Source organism: Crinia signifera, chromosome 3 (assembly GCF_055691185.1).
Source record: "Crinia signifera chromosome 3, ASM5569118v1, whole genome shotgun sequence".
In the NCBI taxonomy this organism is placed as follows: Eukaryota; Metazoa; Chordata; class Amphibia; order Anura; family Myobatrachidae; genus Crinia; species Crinia signifera.
Genome location: NC_139219.1, coordinates 102,199,628 through 102,220,676, shown reverse-complemented (window position 1 = coordinate 102,220,676; position 21,049 = coordinate 102,199,628). Strand labels below are relative to the sequence as shown.

Genomic DNA, 21,049 nt, shown 5'->3' with positions numbered 1-21,049 from the left:
CATATTATCATATCTAATAATCAGTGCTTCATTATGTCACTTCATACAGTAACAGTATGGATAACAGTGTAATGGTTAGTATTATTGCATCACAGCACTGAGGTCAAGGGTTCAATACCTGCCACAGTAGTAGCTGAGTTTGTATATTCTCCCTGTTCTTGTGTAGGTTTCCTCTGATTACTCCGGATTCCTCCCACAATCCAAATATATACTTGTAGGTTAATCGGCACCCAACAAAAAATAGCCGTAGTGTGTACTTGGGCAGATGACTATGTCAGCAATCTGTACTATCATACAATAGATCTTGTTCACTTGATAAATCTACTTGTTCCCCAATGAATACTAATGGTCAGTGCAAGGTAAGAGGTCCAAGTGAAAAGTGCAGGGGTTATTCAGGGTTGCCAACCCTCCCGGAATGGCCGAGAGGGTCCCGGAAATCGGGTCCCCCTCCCGGCCCCCCGGAAAGGGGGGCAACCCTCCCGCATATGCCCCCATCACCCACGAACCCCCCCCCCCCCCACCAGGGGGGGTTTCGCGGGTCAAATGAAGCGATCGCGTCATTTTAACCCCGTCATTTTAGCCTCGCCCCCTGCAGTGCAATGACTGAAATACCGACATTGCACTGTGGGGGGCGGGGCTAAAATGACGTGTTTGCCGTAGCCATGCCCCTGATAGAGCAGCCCGCATGTGGCTCCACCCCCAAACCGCCCTTTCCATTCCCGGTGATGACCCCGCACCCTACTTCAGTGAGCTGACTGGCTGCCCTCTCCCGGAGAGGGCAGCGTAAAAGTCGGCAACTATGGTGTTATGTAACCCCACAATTATGTGTGACTGCAATGCTCTTTCAGGAAGACTTCCTAAAATTCATAAGACTTCCTTAAGTCAGAGTTATGCATAAACCCAATTAAATTATTAAAGCAAACTAGCAATGAATAGTGTATTAAATATACACTGTGATACAAGGTAGAAAATTATATTAGGGACAAAAATAAAACTAAAAACATAATTTTCCACAATGTATTCCTTTGCTAGATGGAGTCACAGAAGAGTCAATGAGGTTTAATATAGCTCTTTGATACTATTCATATGTGCATATTAGCAATAATGACTATGCTGCTACTTTATTGTCAAATATATCTCTAGGCATAATGTACTGCACAGATGGAGCAGCTTTCATTTGAGCCGCTCCTGGAGAGTCTATCCCGCCAGCCTCCATCCTCCGACAGAAGGGGGCGTGCGTGCACGAGAAGCTTGTGTGCCCCATTCTGTCGGAAGCTGTAGCAGCCCTCCGCCCAGCTCTGCTCCTCCACCTGCTCTGCCCCAGCCAGCCCTCGCTCCCTGCCTTTCTCCCTGAAGCGAAGACAGGCAGGGAAGCCGATCCCCACCGCCTTGCTGACGGGGACGCACGAGCGAGTGAGACGCTCGTGCGACCCTGTCAAACAAAGTGACAGTTTTTGAATAAAACATTTTCCAATTTCCTTATCACATACAGTAGGAGCAAGTTTCATCTTTGCTCCTTTGGCCATGGCTAGCCATGGCCAGCCATGGCTATTCTATTGTTCTCAGCTGCAATACGTATTGTATTGCAGCTGAGAACAATAGAATAGCCATGGCTAGCCACGCCCAAAGGAGCAAAGATGAAACTTGCTCCTACTGTATGCTAAAATTTGCCTCAGTGATCCATTTGTATCCATCTCGCAACAAGAAGCAGCGGTGGATACAAAGGGCCAAGTGTAATAGGGTGTGAGAATCAGGAAGTGAGAGATTTTGGGCGCATTTCCCCATTTTTTTTAAAGCGGCAATCATTTACACTTTAATCAGGGCCCCCCGTCTGATATACAAAGATGCAGTTACTAGCATTGTAACTTGAGATGGGTCACAATTACTCAAATCAAGTCATCAAGCCTCTTGGATGTCCACTTCACTCGGGAAGTGGGAGGCAGCAGGCAGCCATGAGCACACTACAGGAGACTGGCCTAATCTTCCAGTCATCCAGGAGAGCTACTGTACCTGAGATTCTTAAGTCTTCCAGATGCTGGAGAGTAGGCAACCAAGTATGGTTTAAATCACAGGTTCCCAAACTAGGTCCTCAGGACTCCACACAGTGCATGTTTTACAGATCTCCTCACAGAATCAAGTGAAATAATTAGCTCCACCTGTGGATAATTTAATGTGGCAGTCAGTAATGAGTGCACCTGTCAGGTGACCTGGAAAACGTGAACTGTGTGGGGTCCTGAGAACTGAGTTTGAGAACCCCTGGTCTAAACTGATGATAGCCTTGTTTCCTTTCATTTGTTCCTTTAACAAAATGGCAATCTGGAGTAATATAATGACGCTGTATAAATATTAATATATAACGTGTAGGAAGTATGACTTTAACAGCAAGGGGAAGGGCCTCATATGCATCACATTGAATGATTAAGATCCATCAACAATAATAATTTAGTTTGCAATCTGGATTATATAACCATGACAGTGCCAGCACATTTATTGGGCAACTGCTACAATTTAACAGAAAATAAATGTTTGTGTAAATGAAAACAGATAATAGGCACCAAGCCTTCACATTTCAGTATGTTGTGTTCTCTATCCATTCATCCATGCATATTCATTCACATTAAAGAATGGCCATATGTGCTAGGATGAGTCACTTTTACAAAAAAATGAATATGTGAACAAATGGAGCTAGGAAGAGATATATTGGCCAGCATGTGATAATGCAGCAACTGGAGAATGTTATGGCACATTTGTATTGTGCATGTGGGAGGAAAGGATTGGTACAATGCAATGCTCTGTTGCAGTAAGGAATAACACTATGGAGAAAAAGCTTTAGTCTGAATGTAAAATGCGTAGGAGGAAAGAGTCTTTTAAAAAAGCAGCATTAGGTGAATTTTCAAACAATAGAAATGATTGGGAGAATATAGGAATTAGAGTTCAATGATACGCATGCCAATATAACAGCAAACTGTAGATTACAGTGGCGGATTTTAACTATGGGCATGCGCCAGTACAGGAATCCATTCTGCAGGTGCCAGGATTAGGCTGGCTTGGGCTCTCCTCCCCAACACAACATGTATGCTCTGTTGATAAAAGCTGATCTTTGCAATTACTGCGTGTCCCTTCAAGGGTCTGTGACCCGGAAGTCCCCTGCTCATGTGACACCGGTGGCCAATGAGCATGCTGGAAGGGATCCATGTCAGATCCCTCTGACAGAACTGCAGACAGAAGCCCATAGGCTTCTATGGGGTAATGGCAACTACAGCTGCCATTACTTCATACTTGCCTACTTTACATGTCACCTCTCCGGGAGAAGCTCTTAGAGGCAACACGTCAAGGGGGCGGGGGCAAGGCTGACATCACTTGGGGCCCTGGCCACTCACCGCGGACCCGCAATTTACAGTAATTAAACCAGCGGGCAAGGGGGGAGCGGGGGCTATCACCCGAAAGCGGGAGACTTGCCCACCTTCCCGGGGGGTCGGGAGAAGGACCCGATTTTCTGGAGGCTCCTGGCCATTCTGGGAGGGTAGGCAAGCCTGCATTACTCACCACAGTGCAGCCCTGCCGGAGGGGGCTATAATGTTATAATAATTATTATTATAATTTTATTTATAAGGCGCCACAAGTGTTTCGCAGCACCGTACAAAGGAACAGTACAGGAAGGCATTACAGTAAATTAATAACAAAATAACAAAAATAGAGTACAGGTATAAAGAACACCACAGTTCAATACACATTATAGCTTAGATGTAAGTAGTGAGGACGTGATCAACATAATATTAGAGGCTTGTGGCCAAAGATGGAGATGTAGAAGAAGATGGTCGCTGAGTGTTTGAGTATGGGAGAGCTGCAGTAGCGCACGCAGGGGGGGGTTTCTGAGTACCCAGAAACTCCCCCAGGAGTCTAAGGACCCTAGACTGAAAGCTGAGGGTTCCCTCTTTCCATAGGTACAAGAATTTTAAAAATCGGCCCTTGGGAACCAGAGATATCTGACTTCAAAATAATGGTCCCCATCCAAGTCTGTTAATTGCTCTTCCCAGTCAGATATTTCAGGTTCTATCTGACTTAGAGTTTTTCTGAGGGTATATTCCAAAAGCTGTGACTCCTCCCCCTTTGATGGACTAGTAGCTTGTCTCTACTGTTCCCAGAACCAGAGATATCAGCCTTCCAGCAGCTGGTTACTGCTCCAGCTCTACACACCTGGTATGTAGTTTTATATTCTCGTTGGCGGATTGCTCTGCCTCCTGAACTCTGATCCCCTAGTGCCCAATAGCATTTGGTAGGTGGGATTCTCTAGTTTTTAATTCCATTCTGGGAACTGGAAATATCTGCAGTCAAGCAAGCTATCCTCCCACCAGAAAATTTGAATAAAAAGCCCACTCCACTATACACCCCTCCTCTGCATATTAAACATCCTATACAACACTGGAAGTTATGTACCAGGGCCCCTTCATTCAGCCCAATGCCCCCTTCTCCCACCTCATCTCCCACCATCTGTACAGTAAAGGGGTAATTAGTGGAAATTACTGATCCAGGCCCTACATGCTGAGCGGTTGATATAATACCCCCTACCACCCACGGGACATCAAAGCTTCCCCCACCCCTACTGCTGGAGGATCAGTAGGGGCCCCAATACATTGCTATGCCCAGGGGTCTACACTGCTGTTATGATATGTAAAGAAAAGAGGGCTTTGACAACAGGAGGGAAGAGGGACCTGCTCTGGGGAGCTTACAATCTAGTAGGAAGGGGAGACAGACAGATTACAGGAGGTGCAAGTGGGAGGTGGCTTGATAGCAGGATGTCAGCAGGCAGAGATGGTCAAGGCATCAGGCATGGGGTCGGACAGAGCCGGAGCCACCACTAGGCAGCTTTAGGCATTTGCCTAGGGCGCCGGCCACTGGAGGGTGGTACTGAGCCACCAAGGAGAGGTGCCATAGAAAGCTGAGGAAGCTGCTAAGTACCTAGCAGCGCCAGAAGTCATCCCAGCAGGGTGCAGGGAGCGGGGAGCAGGTGAGTGATACGCCGCATGCCCGTTGATTATTATCCCCCCCAGCAATCCCCGGGAGGGGAGCGAGCGGGGGAGGCTGGTGGCGGGGGGGAGGGGGGGGGATTTGCCCGGGGCGCTGACGGGGCTTGCACCGGCCCTGGGGTCGGAGGACCAGTATATTGTAATATGAACTGAAAATGCTGTAATAGCCCTGAGAACAGGGTTTTTTACTGCATTGTATCATTAGTACATCCCGCCCAGTATGAGAATTCTGCAACATATCATTATATGCAGAATTACACATATTCCTTTTAGTTTATCCATTTACCTGTTCCCACCCACAATGTATATTTTAATCTACCAAACACTCTTTCATGTGCACATTCATTGTGGGCATTAAAGGAACGCATCACAGCCAGGCATAGTTGAATACTCTCCAAATACTTCACAAATTTGGGGCGCTATGCTAGACTCCCTGGATAGAAGAAATGTTACTGCCCACTTCTCTAGTAATGTGAGTAGCCTGGGTGTGTCATGATGTAATTCCCACAACTCCATGATGTGCCCAACAGCTCCACCTGTGCTTGTTGTCCGGGGGTTTAGTAAAATATTTTTTGCGTGCCAAACCTGGTTAATACACAATTGGGACAAGAGATTCGTCTTTATTCATCTGACACATGGGCCCTTATTCTAGTTGATTTGGACGGATGCGTATTTCGGACAGGAACCGAGTGTCCTTAGCCCCGCCTATCGCTAACACCGTCCGAATGCGGTAAGACGCCGAGCGTACGGACCACGAGTGGATGTTTCATGTGAACACCTCCTCCATCTGTGTGAACCTCCACCATCCTCCGATGGTCGCCGACCATCAAATGATGGACCGAGCAGTCAGGCAGCACCGAGTGCTCCAGACCACTCAGACATTTTTCCCTATGAAAGCAGGGATATGGGCGGGCAGCTGACATCCAGCTTTGTCAGTTGTCTGCCCCCCACACGTGCGTCACGGCCGCATTACCAAGCATACGCATAGTGGTTTCATGGGAACGAATGGGGCGTACGCATATGGTAATGAGCCCAAACAGCCCTTCACGCCCCTCTCCACTCCCTGCTCGGATGGTTCCGTACAATCGTTTTCTGCACGGACCTCATTCCGTGTTCGGACGTGTGAGGCGTTCGCACATGCGCAGATACGCCTCTGCACATGCACAAATACCAAACATCGGCCGTCCGACCGCACACGGAGCCGTCCGACTCAATCAGAATAAGGACCATGTTTTCAATTTCTTTTTAAAAATATAATGGCTCTGATAGCAAATTGATGTAACTACAATCTGATAATGTTATGATGCTGTAGTTGGATCACTGCTCAAAGTTTGAAATATACTTAACATGTGCAGAAAGTATTAAACAAAATATAAAGCACCAGTAGGCAGATATTTTTATCTGCATGGGTTTCTGATAAATAAGAATTTAACATTAAATCTCTGAAATTCCTCCGGAATGATTAAGCACCTTTTCTTGAAAATGTGAGAATGAGATATGTTGAAATGCTCTGTATACACCATTTTGCGCTGAATATGTTAGCATCTCTAAAAATAGATTCTAAAGTAGATGACATTATTAATATAACTGCATTAAAAGATTAATGTAATTTAGGTTTACGGAAATTTAAATTGACACCATAAAGTCACACCCAAATATATTTTTTTCTGCTTTGTGTGAAGTATACTATGTTGACAAAACTGATTGAACACTGACAGCAAATAGATCAACATGATTTTTTGGACGTCAGTATTTTGTAAGTAATGAGCAATGATTTCTGTATACTATACACCCTTTCTTTCTGCTCATAAGTTCCTGGACAAAATCAGGTAGTATGTTTTGCCATTTTGTCTTAAGTACAGTCAGGGCCGGTGCAAGCCCCCCGACCGCCACAGGCAAAACCCCCCCCCCGCCGCCCGCCCGGAGGGGGGGGGGAGGGTGCGGACAATACTTACTGCGGCACGACGGGGGGTGGGGGTTGCGGCCGATACTGCGGCGGGCGCCCGCACCCCACCCCCCGGAGCGCTGTACCAAGCTGCGATGTACAGCTTCCGGGTGCTGCGAGTCCTCTCCGTCCTCGCTGAACTCCCCGCAGCAGGAAGCGGGCGGTGCGCGTGGGGGCAGCATTGATTAACGCCGGGCAGGAAGGGATGCATTCTGGTACCTCGGCGGCTCGGTACCGCCCTCCAGTGGCCGGCGCCCTAGGCAAATGCCTAGTCCTGCCTAGTGGTGGCGCCGGCCCTGAGTACAGTACAGCGACCAACTGTTACATTTATTATCGTTTATTTATATGGCGCCACAAGGTTTCCACAGAGCTTAACAATACATAAATGTGCAAAAAAGAAATAACGAATGACCGCACAAGACAATTTAGGACAAGTACATGGTAAATATGGATAGTTGCATCAGGGGACAGGAAACTGAAGCAATTATCAGGGTGGCAGAGATGTATATATTCTAAGAAAAGTACATGAGGAGAGAGGGCCCTGCTAGTGAGAGCTTACATTCTAAAGGGTAGGGTAAGACAGACAGGAGTGATACAGAAGGGGTAGCAGTGAGCATAAATAGACAGTTAGGATGAAAGATGGCTGATGATCGTTGAGTTGAACTAGAGTACACCCACCCAACATTCCAATTTATCCCAGAGGTTCTCAGTGGGGTTAAGATCTGGACTCTGAACTGTCGAGTCCGTTCGGGTTACCAAATTTTCTGTATACCTGCATTGCCCTGGTATCATGACATTGTGGCATTGTTGTCCCGAATTAAGCATTTGTTATTTCAATAGGCCTGCCACAATGTGGGGAGCACAGAGTTATCAAGAACATCCCTATACTTCTCAGAGTTAATGTGACCATGCACACTTGGTACTGTACTGACATCAGATGTTCTCCAGATAATATCCAAACCCAAACATGTCCATCAGATCTGAAAAGTGTCACTCCATATAACTCGCTGCTTGTTTGAAAATGACCTAATTTTGTTATTTATTTATCACCTGTTATTTATATAGCACACACCTATTCCGCAGCGCTTTACAGAGAATATTTGAACATTCTCATCAGTCCCTGCCCCAGTGGAGCTTACAAGCTATATTACCTACCATGTACATATATAAAGCTCTGTACACATGGAGCAATATATTTCTCAGCAATATATTACTCAGTGTCTCCTTTTAATCAGCAACCAGAGATGATCGCTGAAGAAAAGGAGAAACTGCCTGGGGGAAACAGCTGACTGCCGGGGAAAGCGCTGGCTGCAGGAACATGCTCCTGCGACCAGCAACCATTGCAGGGCTGGCCATGGGAACGCGCTCCCAGCGATTTATCGCCCATAGCACATGAAATCACTGGCAATATGTGCTAAATATCGCCCCGTGTGTACACAGCTTTACTTCTAGGGTTAAATATATTGGGAGCCAATTAACCTACCAATACATTTTTGGACTGTGGCAGGAAACCGGAGTACCCAGGGAAAACCCACATAAGCACTGGAATAATATACAAACTCCGCACAGGGCCATGGTGGGAATCAAACCCGTAACCTCAGTGCTGTGAGGCAGTAATGATAACCATTACACCATCCATGCTGCCCAATCATTGCCCCTCTACCCATTTTATACCTTTATGAATACATGTCTACAGTAACACACCATTTTGCTTGCATGGGGATGTCCAATCACAGGGAACTAATTAGTAAACAGAAGTACAGGACCAGATTAAAGTTTGTGGGCGCCCAGGGTAACAAACTGATGGGGGCCTTACCAATAAAGTGTTAGTATGATATGCTGGTGAGGTTAAAAAAAAGTTTAAGTAAATATTCCCAGGACCTCAAATATGTTAAAGACACTGTGGGCAAAATAATTGCAATCGCATCACAGAAATGCATTGGCATTTCTATGGTAGCCCACTGCCTGCGCAGCCTAAGCAGGCTCTGCAAAGGTAGGTACTGGGCCACCATGCATCAGCTCCCACTGGCTACATGATGTCCGAAATTGGTCAGGACAAGTCTGCATTGTCCATACTGTGCCCCCCCCACTTCCCCTTGGGCACTCAGACTACTGCCGCAATATTGGAATATGGATGCGACCACAGTTTCAGAAGTCACGCAAGTCACTTGACTGGCATGGTTGCATCATTTGGGACCAAACCAGGTTGTGGCATCACCAGCCAGGTGTGGAGGGTGCGTCCCACAGTCAGGTGTCACCCTCAATGTGGGTGACAACAAAGTGCTGGCTCTTCTGCAGTGACAGCATCTGGGAGCTGCAGTGTGATACTCTCCTGCAGCTCTTGACTTACTTCACACATAAAGAGCTGGCATTGCAGATAGACCCATCTCGGAGGGTGGCCAGCATATCTAGGGATGTTGGACACGTCGCTAGAGTGACAAAACACGGTTACAGCAAGGACATGTCCCCTTTTTGGGTGGCCGGACCACTGGTTGTTAATGCAGAGTACAACCCAGGTGTCACCACACCCATGACACCTCTGCTGTGCCTTATCTGATGTGGTTGCAAATTATGTGACCATTTAATCTGCCATACAGAGAGGGACTTACCGGGTCCTCTGTCTTCTGGCACCCTCCCCAATGGCAGCACAGGGATGGTGATGATCTGATGTTTTGGATCAGTTTAAATACATGTTCTTGACTTTATATGAATGACAAGACCTTACTTGCCTACATTTCAAGAAGTTGCAGGAGCCTCCAGATTTTTGTAGTAGACCCCAGCAGCCCCGGAAAAAAGGCTTCTCTCACGCATCCTGTCAGCTTCCTATGTTACTCACTGGCAATGGCGGAAGCCGTGGGAAGGTGGAGGGTCTCTATGACTGGATTGCATCATTAAGCACCGCCCCTTTCCATGGACCTGTTAATTGTGGATGTTTCCCTATGCTGGGGGCGGGCCTAAAGGCAGGGCCACTTGATCCCATCCCTTAAGTGTCATCTCTCTGGGAGAAGAGACTTATAAAGTAGGAAAGTATGGACAAGACTACACATGGCCTATCATTATGTCTTAATCCCTCCACTCTACAGTAAATCCCCCCTCCTTTTCCTTCACTGTTTACTACAATTACTTTGTTTTGTTTGTTATAATTATCTGTACATTTTACTTTGCTGATGTTTATTCTCTTTGTTACTTCTTCACCTCGCAAGCAGGAAAGAAAGTCATAATACTTGTGAATTATTGTAAACTTTCTTTTCTGTACTACATGAATTTAAGGACCAAACACTGGATTAATCTTGGTAAATCTGATAGCCTAGCAGCCATTTTATGGCTGCTACTGCTGTCGAAAATGGAGGGACTATGGAGATATCTGCTGCGGACTCTCCTTCTTACATATGCAAATATTATTAAAGACTAGCTGAGGTACCTGGCATTGCCCGGGTTTGGTTGTGTAATTAGCATTACTTGAACTTTATCCTTCTTTTGTTTTAAGCTTAACCGCTCACCATACCTATGGTGTGACCAGCATACACCTGTCTGTGGTTGGTTCCCAGATCTGAGCACAGTTTTTATTTCTTAAACCCCATGTCCTCTACCCTGTTTATATCTTGCATCCCTGTACCACTTTGTAGTGGCCTGACCCCCGGGACTCTGGAAGTGTAAGGATTGTGGGTGTTAGTTGCTGTGAACCTAATCTGGACCCAATCAATGTCATCTACCTCCTCTATGTTATGTAACTTTGCCATATGTTGCTTCCCTGACCCACTTGTGTAGTGGGAAGAACCTTTTTTAGCCCCCGGCGGGGTGAGGATTGGGGGTCTAAGTTCATTGAACCTATTCAGAACCCAATTAATGTCCTCTACCCCTTCTATGTTATGCAACTTTACCATATCTTGCTTCCCTGACCAAGTGTAGTGGGCAGACCCCTTTTAGGGGCCCTGGGACCAGTCATATCTGTACCATGTTTGGTGTAAATTGCTCCAGAGTTATGCTGGATATCTTGCTTCGCTGACCCACTTAGGACCTTATTCTGATGACTCGCAAGGCAGCGAGTCCATAAGATGCCGCCCCCTCGCTTGCACAACCCCCAGCACGGCTGCATAATCATCGAATGATTTCTCCAGCACTAACAATTCAGAGACATCTATATAGGGTTTCTAAACTGCTGGCGCCCTGTGCAAGAACATCCAGTGATGTCAGCTGCCCAACCCCTACATGTCGATCATGGAATCAGCCGTGCCCAGCGTTCTCATGGGAACACCCATGAAATGCTGGGTGTTCCCATATTCTAATGGAAACTTCTCCGCCTCCCCCCCCCCCCGTGTACCCAGCGAACCGAATGTTCACCTTGGGTGCACGCACCCTGCATCTGCACATGCGCAGAAACGCACCTTCGAATGCACAGACACAAAACATCAGTCCTTCATGTGAATGCACGGATAACCAAACGGATCAGAATAAGGTCCTTAGAGTAGTGTCCGGACCCCTTTTTGGGCCTCCAGGACCCCCATGTCTGTGAGAAGACACCCTTGTACTTAATGCAAGTGGTGGCTGTGGAACTTCTAATATGCCACCTCCACACTTTCACTTGAAGAGCTGGAAAGTGGATATTGGGGCAGTCTGGTGTTGGGGTGGGAGCTGGTGGAGGCAGTAAATTTAAGTTTTGCCTAGGGTACCAAGAAGCCAACATCAGCCCTGAATGCATATGCCCCTTAAGAGTCTTGCCTTTGTTAGTTTTAATGATGTGTATATACACATTTACATGGTACACATGCACACCAAAGTGCAACAAGGGTCTGATTCAGAGCTGGTTGCAATTTTGCAAAATCTGCCACGCTCCCCAAGTCCTTCCCCGTGATGTGGTTGAAAAGCACTTTGCTGTGTAACATATGCATACGACCGGCATATGACCGACAGCTTCCTGGCACAAAGCCAGGCACAGGTCGTTTATGTTTAGGGTCACAGCGGCTGTGTGTGCCACCTAGGCCCTTCCTCAGAGCGGCCTGAACATGTCTGCAATTCTGCATCGCCGCCCCCATCGCAACTTAAACTGCGGTCACGGCAATACCGCAGTTCAAGTTCTCACACATGCTCTACCGAGAACTCTGAATAACACCCAATATCTGGATTTGTGAGCAGGGGCATCTTAAAAAAGGAGGAGGCCCGTATGCAGCCTCCTTGGCCAGGCCTCCTCTTCTTTTCTGGGAGCAGTAGGGTCTAAGCGCTCTAGTGCTCCGACCCTACTTCGCATGCGTGAACCTCCACTGCGTTGTGAAGTCTGAGCACTAGAGCACTTAGACTCCACTGCACGTGCACAGATAGCCGTGAAAATGGTGCTGCGCCATTTTTACTGTAATTTTTGCAGCGTTCCTGCCGCTGGACACCGGAGGGTAAGTATTACCAAAATAGCTTTAGTTTTCGGGATGTGGCCCCCCTCATTGCACTCATAATGGATACGCCACTGTTTGTAAGTAACTTAAATGTGCTGTTTATTATGGGCCTGAATTAGAGCTATACACAATTCCGATGTTTATGTAGTTAAGTCAATGGTTCCCAAACCATTGGCACCCTGGGGTGCCTCAGGACACTTGCAGGGGTGCCTTGGATTGGTGGACCAGGATCAATTCATATTGGTTATGTGCAATGTAACAGGCAAAGCCAGTGCTTGTGGCTGCCAATCATAATATATGTGGACAAACAGGAGCAAATCCTGTCCCTCACCAGATAACTGTGACATATACACACAATGCACTTAATTTAATATTATTTTGCTGAATTTCTCAATAAGAAGCATTTGGCCTAGGGGTGCCTTGAAAACATTTTGATGCTCTAGGGTGCCGTGATTCAAAAAAGTTTGGGAACCCCTGAGTTAAGCAATTATTTGTCATTGTGCGTGCCCAAAAATCCCTAAAAATGAAAATGGCTCATGTGTTACAAAGAGTGCGGCGAATGAGAGGCACTGTATCATAATGTCTTGGAAAAGTGCTGTGTATTCTTGAGCAGGCACTCAGCTACTAACATAGGAGGCCATACTCTCGGTAAAGCACCTGCCATACCACTAATGCCAGCTTTGATGGTGCAACCGATGGAGGATGTAAGGTTTTATCCAGTGATAATTCAGTACCTATGGACTCTAAAAGTAGGCATTTACACATTTGAACACACAAACACCCTGGGGAAGTGCTTTGTTGCAGTATTTGCATAAAGTCGAATTTGGCCCTGTCCGATCAAATGTCAGGCCCTAAGTACAACAAGGATATCTTCCTCATAGATAGCCTTAATTTGTGCTAGGCAGACTTAGTGTTGTCCCCTGGTGATCTAGACAGCTGCCTAAAGCTGCTTAATGGTGGAGCTGGCCCTGTATCCAGATCAGTATGCTGTATTTACAGGGGCTAGCTGCGCTTACTGGAATACACCTTACTGTACTCAACATACAATTGCCTGCACCTATTGCACATGCAAACATAGGGCCTGATTCAGAGTTGGATGGAGGATCGTCATCCCTGGACATTTTCTCTCTTTCAGTCCAATTGGCTATTCTTTTCTTTTCACTTCTGCAAATCCCCTTCCCAATTCCTATAGAATTGTGGTACTTCCCCCTTGAGTTCATCATCCTCATTTACACCCCTATCAATACTGCAGTCTCTAAATGAGTCAAGCACACATCCTACTATAAGGGCCGGTGCAAGGTTTATTCCCCCAGATCTTGGTGCTGTAGGCAATTGCCTCAAGCTGCGTAATGGTAGAGTCGGCCAATACTGTCTGTGACATCTCCCACCCTTTATCACTGTCAGTTACAGGAACATTCATTAAAATCCCCAACCCCTGCACCCAGACGTTTCACAGTGTGACTCGGCTGCATGCACAGTGTGACTCGGCTGCATGCGCAGGACTTACAACATAGGCTAACTATGTGAACATTGGCATTGCACGCTCAGACCCAAGCCCACTGTCTCTTATTATTTCCTCCATATAGATTGTATGTTTAAGGGCAGGGTTCTCTTTGTCTCATGTCAGTTTACCTTATGGCACGTCTTACCCCATATCATCTGCTGTTTGTCCCACTGTATACCTCTCATCATCTGTCCTCTCATCAGCGACAAGCCAGCAATGAAAAAACTAGCTGACTCTCTTCCGCCAGCCCATGCGCCTTGCATGCTGCACCGCTGCTGCCAGAATAGGAGGAGGCTCAGAGCGGCTTCCTGGTGCTCCTATGTTCGACAAAAGGTTGACATGAGTCTTTCATGTTTTCCTGGGCCTGATATGTGACGACAGGCCGTATTTCATGCTCTACCATCCACTAGGGAGTGGAGGAAGAATAGAATAGTGTGTTGAGTGCAGCAAGGCACCGTGTCCGAAGCCCAACAAGCCATGCGAGGGGATGTGATACACTTTGACAGTGTCCATGTGGACCTTTTCACTGTCGACCTTGCCATTGTCGACCTAATGCTTGCGTCGACCTGCCAGCCTTGTTGACCTTAGCCATATCGACCTATTTCAGGTGTCGGCCTTCAGTGGTTGACCCAAATTCGGTCGACCTAATGACCCATGTCAATGATGTGGCGGGTGGTCAGAGCTAAAGAGTGAATGATTGATTTGGGCTGTCCCCCTCCTCCAGTCCCTCTGCTAGCGGCGGGAAATATGATTTGCGTGTCTGCATCTTCTGATATAAAGAGAGCAGCGGACATTGTAGGAAGTGATGGCTTTATCAGCTAATGGAATTCATTAAAAACTTGCACAAAACACACCTAGGTGCTGCAGATTATGTATAATATATATATCTGAGAAATCTTTTGATGATCGCACCCCATCAAATGTTTTTCCTCCATTCGGTCTGAAAAGTCCATACTTACTTTTCAGATGCTTGCAATCCACCATATTTTCAGCGGGGGACGTCAGCCACCCGCACTGAAGATGGGGCACGCCTACTGTTTTTGTGGACACGCCCTGTGTCCGTCCTATAGCCCTTATTCTGGTTCACTCGCAAAGGCAAATTCCTTCGCAAATACACTAAACCATGTGCACTGCAGATGTAGCTTGTGCAGAGAGAATTAGATTAGAATAAGAGCCTGTGCCCACACCCTAGCTGTCCAGCATTGAGCAAACTCGCATGCACATATTCACGCATACCCATGTGCAAAGCCCCACCATCAGGATCGGGGTGAATTTGAACCTGAGCAATCAGGTCTGAATTGCCCCCTCACTTCACATGTGGCAACTTCAAAGGGTTTAAGAACCTTACACAACATGAAAATCATTATCCACTGCGCTTGACTCGGGAGCATTCCCCCTCCTTTCCCTATAGCAGGAGTGGGGAACCTCAGGCCCGGGGGCCGTATGCGTGGTCTGAGTGGCCCTCCCACCTGCCCGGCGGCTTTGCCGGGAGTCAAGTACAGTGGAATTCTCGCGAGAGGTCGGTAGTTCTCGTGAGATTCCTCTTAATCAACAGCAGCCGGAGACTGTCAGTCCTATACAGCGGCAGCCTCCGGAGTGTGGGACGGCTGCAGCAGGCCAATTTGTAAGAGAAATTTTTACATATGGCCCCCAAGGATTTTTTCCCCATTCAAAACGGCCCTTGGCACAAAAAAGGTTCCCCAACCCCTGCCCTATAGCATAGGTCGTTGGATAGCCTTGGATGACCTTTCTCTGCTCCTCCATCCGCTGAAGCATATGAAGGGTAGAAATACACCTGGTTACTACCCCTTGCTTCAGCTGATGGCAGGGCAAACTTGCTGAATGTTGAAAATGCCCAGAAATATTTCAGGCTACAGAGAGCTTCTCCTGCGTGCCCCTGTCTCTTTTGAAAATATTTGTAACCACCAGGTTATTTGTGTAAGCAAAACAGGGGATGTGTTGGAATTCACCCAGCTGTGACGCTCTCACAATGGTCCAGTTTCATATCTGATTGCATGGTCGCGTATTCGTACAGCGGACAATTATTGATACACTGCGCATGTGTATGGGCAACACTGGGCAGCCTGCTACTTTTTTTGATTGTTGGTTGTTCACAAGATATTTGACAGGAAGTAGGCGTCTGTGGTTTCATAAGAGTGCCAAGAAAAATGATAGATGTGACAGAAAAAATTGTGGGAGAGTCAGGGAAATTGCAGGGATGCCTAATCGTTTTAAGGGGGCTTGATTGCGAGCGTATTATGAATGTTTTTGAAAATTCACATCCATTTGCACAACGGGCTCATTCATTCGCAAGGTGGGATTTCACACTAGCAGGGTGGCATCTTACCTGATTACTAGCCTCTGCACATTCATGGCCATGTGATCAGGTCTGAATTTTACCCCAATATTGGTGGTACTGTCAGCAATCACAAATCCCAAGGAGAGTCCAAGCAGAGTAATTAGTCATTTTGCAATAAACTCCCTGAGTTTCTCTTAGCGGTTGTCAGCCTCTTAGTGAAACCGGTGAGTAGCCTGCCTCTGAATGAGCTGGAATTTGTGAGATGATGCTGCTGCTGCTGCAAGCAATACACCTACCAAGTGTGCTGTCACAGTCATGTAGTCTTTAGTATGCCCTGTACCGCGTGTCCACATATCTGTGGTTAAGTGGACAGTTGGTTCATTTCAGAGGACACTAATTAGGTTTTTCTTGAATTTCCTTGTGCAATGCAGGAATTGCTTTTCTAGTAAAGTGATATTTGGAAGCCGAAACACAACAGCTCACTGTTTAAAACCTAGTGCATTAAAAACTGATACATACAACTAATATCAGCATAACTGTTATGGCATCAGTAATCTGCTGTGCAACAGGGTGATTGCCATCATGCTTAGTCCCCTTTGCAATGGACTGTTTAACACTCAGTTGTTTTGTTACATTAGTACAAGATTTATTCCTGGTCCTCTTCTGAAATTAAGATCCACGACCACTCACAACAACAGCAGCAGAAGGAGTAGCTCTCAAGGATCCTTCTGAGGAAGCACAGATGCAGGACTACTTCCGAACATGATTGAGGATACTGATGATGAAGATATTGGTGCAGACAGCAGTCACATTACTTCATCCTTAGTAAATACAGTAATATCCCCTATTGCTGTAGGAAAATGGGTTATGATTGGCAGCTGCTGAACCACAGCTTGTTACTATCTTGGGCACTTAATTCCAAGAAGGAGCTTCAATCCTTGGTGATGCGCCTCCGCAATGCTCATCATGTGTTACAGTATGGTAGCTACACATCGGTAACTTTTCTGGGCTTATCTTTGTTATTATCTTAGAAATGATATGAAAAAGAGATGGCACTTTTTGTAGAGCGCCTTCCCCAACTGTTGCAGCCCTTTGTGACCATTATGTAGAATGGGATATCCTAGTAGGTTTGCAGAACATATTCATTTCTAGTTCACTTTGATATCTGCTAAGTGAATGGGTTTGTGGAACAAAACAAAGGCGTGTGCAGAGGAGGAATTTTAGGAAATTAGGTCTTTCCCTATTGAGCATGGAGAAGACAACTCGCATGGACCCAACTCAGAGGGAAACAGATCGGTGGTGTTCCCTTACACTCTGAGGTTGCGATAACAGAACACACAGAACAATATAAGTATTCTTAGAATGTTTACTATATAGCAGGGGTGTCACTGTGGCCAGTGACACCAGATGTGCTGTAGAGTCCCACTACATGACCAAAAAGGCGGTGTGGCCTCTGAGACAGGGGTGTGGCCTCTGTGGGGAAGGGACCATGGCTTCATTACCATACCTTGTTTTCATTTCACTGGGTCGTGTCCAGCATTCCTGGATTCAATGGGCTGCCTCCAGAGACACATCTGCTTGCACCACAGGCACTTCTTCAGTGACAAGAGTCGGGCTCTGCAGATAATGTCACAGTGCAGCACCCTGCTCCCTATCACTGAGGAGGTGCCAGCATTTTGGTGTCACCGCTAAGGAGGTGATACCCAGGTGTGGTCTGCATTACCATGCACGACACCTTTGCTAAAAAGGTTTCTCCTGGACCGACACAAGGTTTTTAAGCACCCTAGCCCACCCCCACCCGCACACCAATGCTGACTTTCCAGCATCTCAGGTGAAAGTGTGGAGGTGGCATCTTAGAAGTTCAACATCTGCCATTTGCATTAAGTTCAACAAGAATGCCTCTTAGAGTCATCCTTCATTTTAGGATAGTCAGACTCAGGTGCAACCCCCAGAATCTGGAGCCATTAGACAACTACCTAAAGCTGCCCAATGGTGAAGCCGGCCCTGGGTTTCCCCATGCAAATCTTTCTGTTGACAGTGTTAACTCTAGTGATATTACTATTACTGGTAGTAAGCCTGTGATAATGCAATGGTTTACACAATTCTTTAAATAGCAAGCTTTAGAGGTTGCTTAATGAATGAATGAATTAATAATAAATAGAAATTGAGGTATAATTTAAAAAAAAATTGTTGTGCTACATTTCTACATTTTGCTCAGTTGACTGTGTCGCTTGGGTTTTAGCTAGTTGTCATACAGTATATCTCTAAGAACCCTATTTTTAGTGTTCAGATTAGTCTAAGGATGGCATGTAACAAGATGAAGGTAATGCCACAGTAAATTCAATGTCAAAATCATCCAGTATGACAACCACGAGAAATGCCACTGCATTGAATGATGTATTTGCCAAATATTTTAGGTACTTGTGTATTTTGGCGGCGCCCCCGATGTCCGTCGTACGACGAACAGATCGCATCGCATCGCATGCCATGCACCCGATGGCATGCGATGCGATGCGACGCGATTTTGACCCCCTATACGACCAAAAATCGTATAAGCACCCTAAAGGGTGCTTTTGAGCACCCAAATGGGTGCTTACAATGTTAAATGCACCCCCACGCCACCCCCCGCTATAAACGTGAACCCGAAGCGTGGCGAGCGCAGCGAGCCCGCGAGGGGCGGCGGTACGCGTCCTACGACCTTTTCATACCCCCACTATCCACGTCGGCGTGGAGTTGAGAATAGAATAGTGTGGCGAGCGCAGCGAGCCACCGAGCCCGAAGCGTGGCGAGCGCAGCGAGCCCCGCGAGGGGACGCGGATACCTTCACAGTTATACGCGTCCCCTCGCGGGCTTCACAGGTGTCCGTGGCGACGCGGACACCTGTGAAGCCCGCGAGGGGACGCGTTTACCTGTGAAGGTATCCGCGTCCCCTCGCGGGGCTCGCTGCGCTCGCCACGCTTCGGGCTCGGTGGCTCGCTGCGCTCGCCACACTATTCTATTCTCAACTCCACGCCGACGTGGATAGTGGGGGTATGAAAAGGTCGTAGGACGCGTACCGCCGCCCCTCCTGGGCTCGCTGCGCTCGCCACGCTTCGGGTTCACGTTTATAGCGGGGGGTGGCGTGGGGGTGCATTTAACATTGTAAGCACCCATTTGGGTGCTTAACATTGTATAAGCACCCATTAGGGTGCTTATACAATGTTTAATCGCATCGCATCGCATCGTATGGCATCGTATGCCATGTACAATGGCATACAATTTCAAAATTGTATGCCATCGTGCACTATCGTACGATATCGCGTCGCATCGCATACCATCGTATGTGTTATGGTATGCGATGCGATGGGCGCCGCCAAAATACACAAGTACCATATTTTATTTTAACTATATGCAGAACTGAGGAAGAGATTAAAATATATTTATCTACAGTATATTTTAAAAAAATAAATAAATAAGGTACTTGTTTCCTAGAATGGCGGCCAGATGTTCTATGTACGCAAACATAGGGAAATCGCATCACATCTCATGGGCCATTTTATGTGGCATGCGATTGTTTTAATGTAATTTATTCACTGTTCTGTGTGCCCCAGGGGATCGCATCGCACCTCCTGCAAAATCGCATGCGATTTTATAGGGTGTGCGATGCCATTACATTAGCTATACAATGATATGATTGTATGACAGACGCGTCCTCCGACGTTTTCATACCCCCACTATCCACAGAGGTGTGGAGTTGATTTTATATAGTGAGCCCGAAGCATGGCGAGCCCCGCGAGGGGACGTGGATAACTTTTCATGTATTCCGCATCCGCTCGCCACACTTCGGGCTCGGTGGCACGCTGCGCTCGCCACACTATATAAAATCAACTCCACGCCAACGTAGATAGTGGGGGAATGAAAAAGTCGTAGGGCGCGTACCGCCGCCGCTCGCCGCGCTTTGGGGTGGTGTGGATAGTGGGGGGGGGGGGGGGGGGGCATAAAACCTCATTTTATGACATACAATTATATTATTGTATACCTAATATGACATGAAAAAAATCGCATTGCATCGCATGGCACTAAAATTGCCCATGCTATGTGATGCCACTACGCAGAATACCCGACTAAGCAAATAGCTTAGTGGGCGCCGTTCTAGGAAACAAGTACCATAAATAATATACTAGTGTTGTCAATTCCTAGTTCTGAGGCAAAATGTATAACACAATGAATAGGCTTCTATGTTAGGCATGATTCACAATTACAGTAGTTTCAGATCATAATATTTACATGCTGCTTTTAATTTCAGCAAATGATGAGTTGTGTGCTTTTCATGAGGTGAGCAGAACTTCAGCTTTACTCTATTCATTGAATGGAAACAATCCAGCTTAGCACAAATGCTACCCCAACACGACTTCCCCTCCGCCACTGTTTCTGGATGTTGAAGTTGGTATCACCCTGTTCTTTTATTGGCTAATAATTTATAATTTACCATCCTACTGGATTTTTAATGATACATAGTAAGAATAGCGCTCCAGACCAGACAACGTGCAATATTCGCAGACGGCCAATTCACTGTGGTTTTTCAATGGGTTTTTCACTGTGATTCGCCGTGAGTGTATTCAATGTGAAGATGGCGAATTGCTTGAAAGTGATTTTCGCGGTGTGTCACCGTGTAGCAATCGCCATCTTTTTACGGTGAACTGGAATGTGAACTTTTAAAATAAAGGTGTTTTTTTTTATTTGGTGTAAAAAAAATCAGGAATTTTATTATGTGAAGGGGCATGCTATTTTTATTCATGTGTTTACAGCACATGAATATATATTTAATTTTAATTGTTGTTTTTTTTTTTTTGTACACATAACAGCCAGCAGGGGGCCGAGAGCCGCTCATTACATATTCATATATTCACT

At 46.5% G+C, this 21,049-nt stretch overlaps 1 protein-coding gene across 1 annotated transcript in view; it reads right to left on the bottom strand.

Moving 5' to 3' along the window:
- The window catches only part of SCAF8 (SR-related CTD associated factor 8), a 179,323-nt gene that overhangs the window by 22,404 nt on the left and 135,870 nt on the right, over positions 1-21,049 (bottom strand). The gene's annotated exons all lie outside the window — the stretch shown is intronic.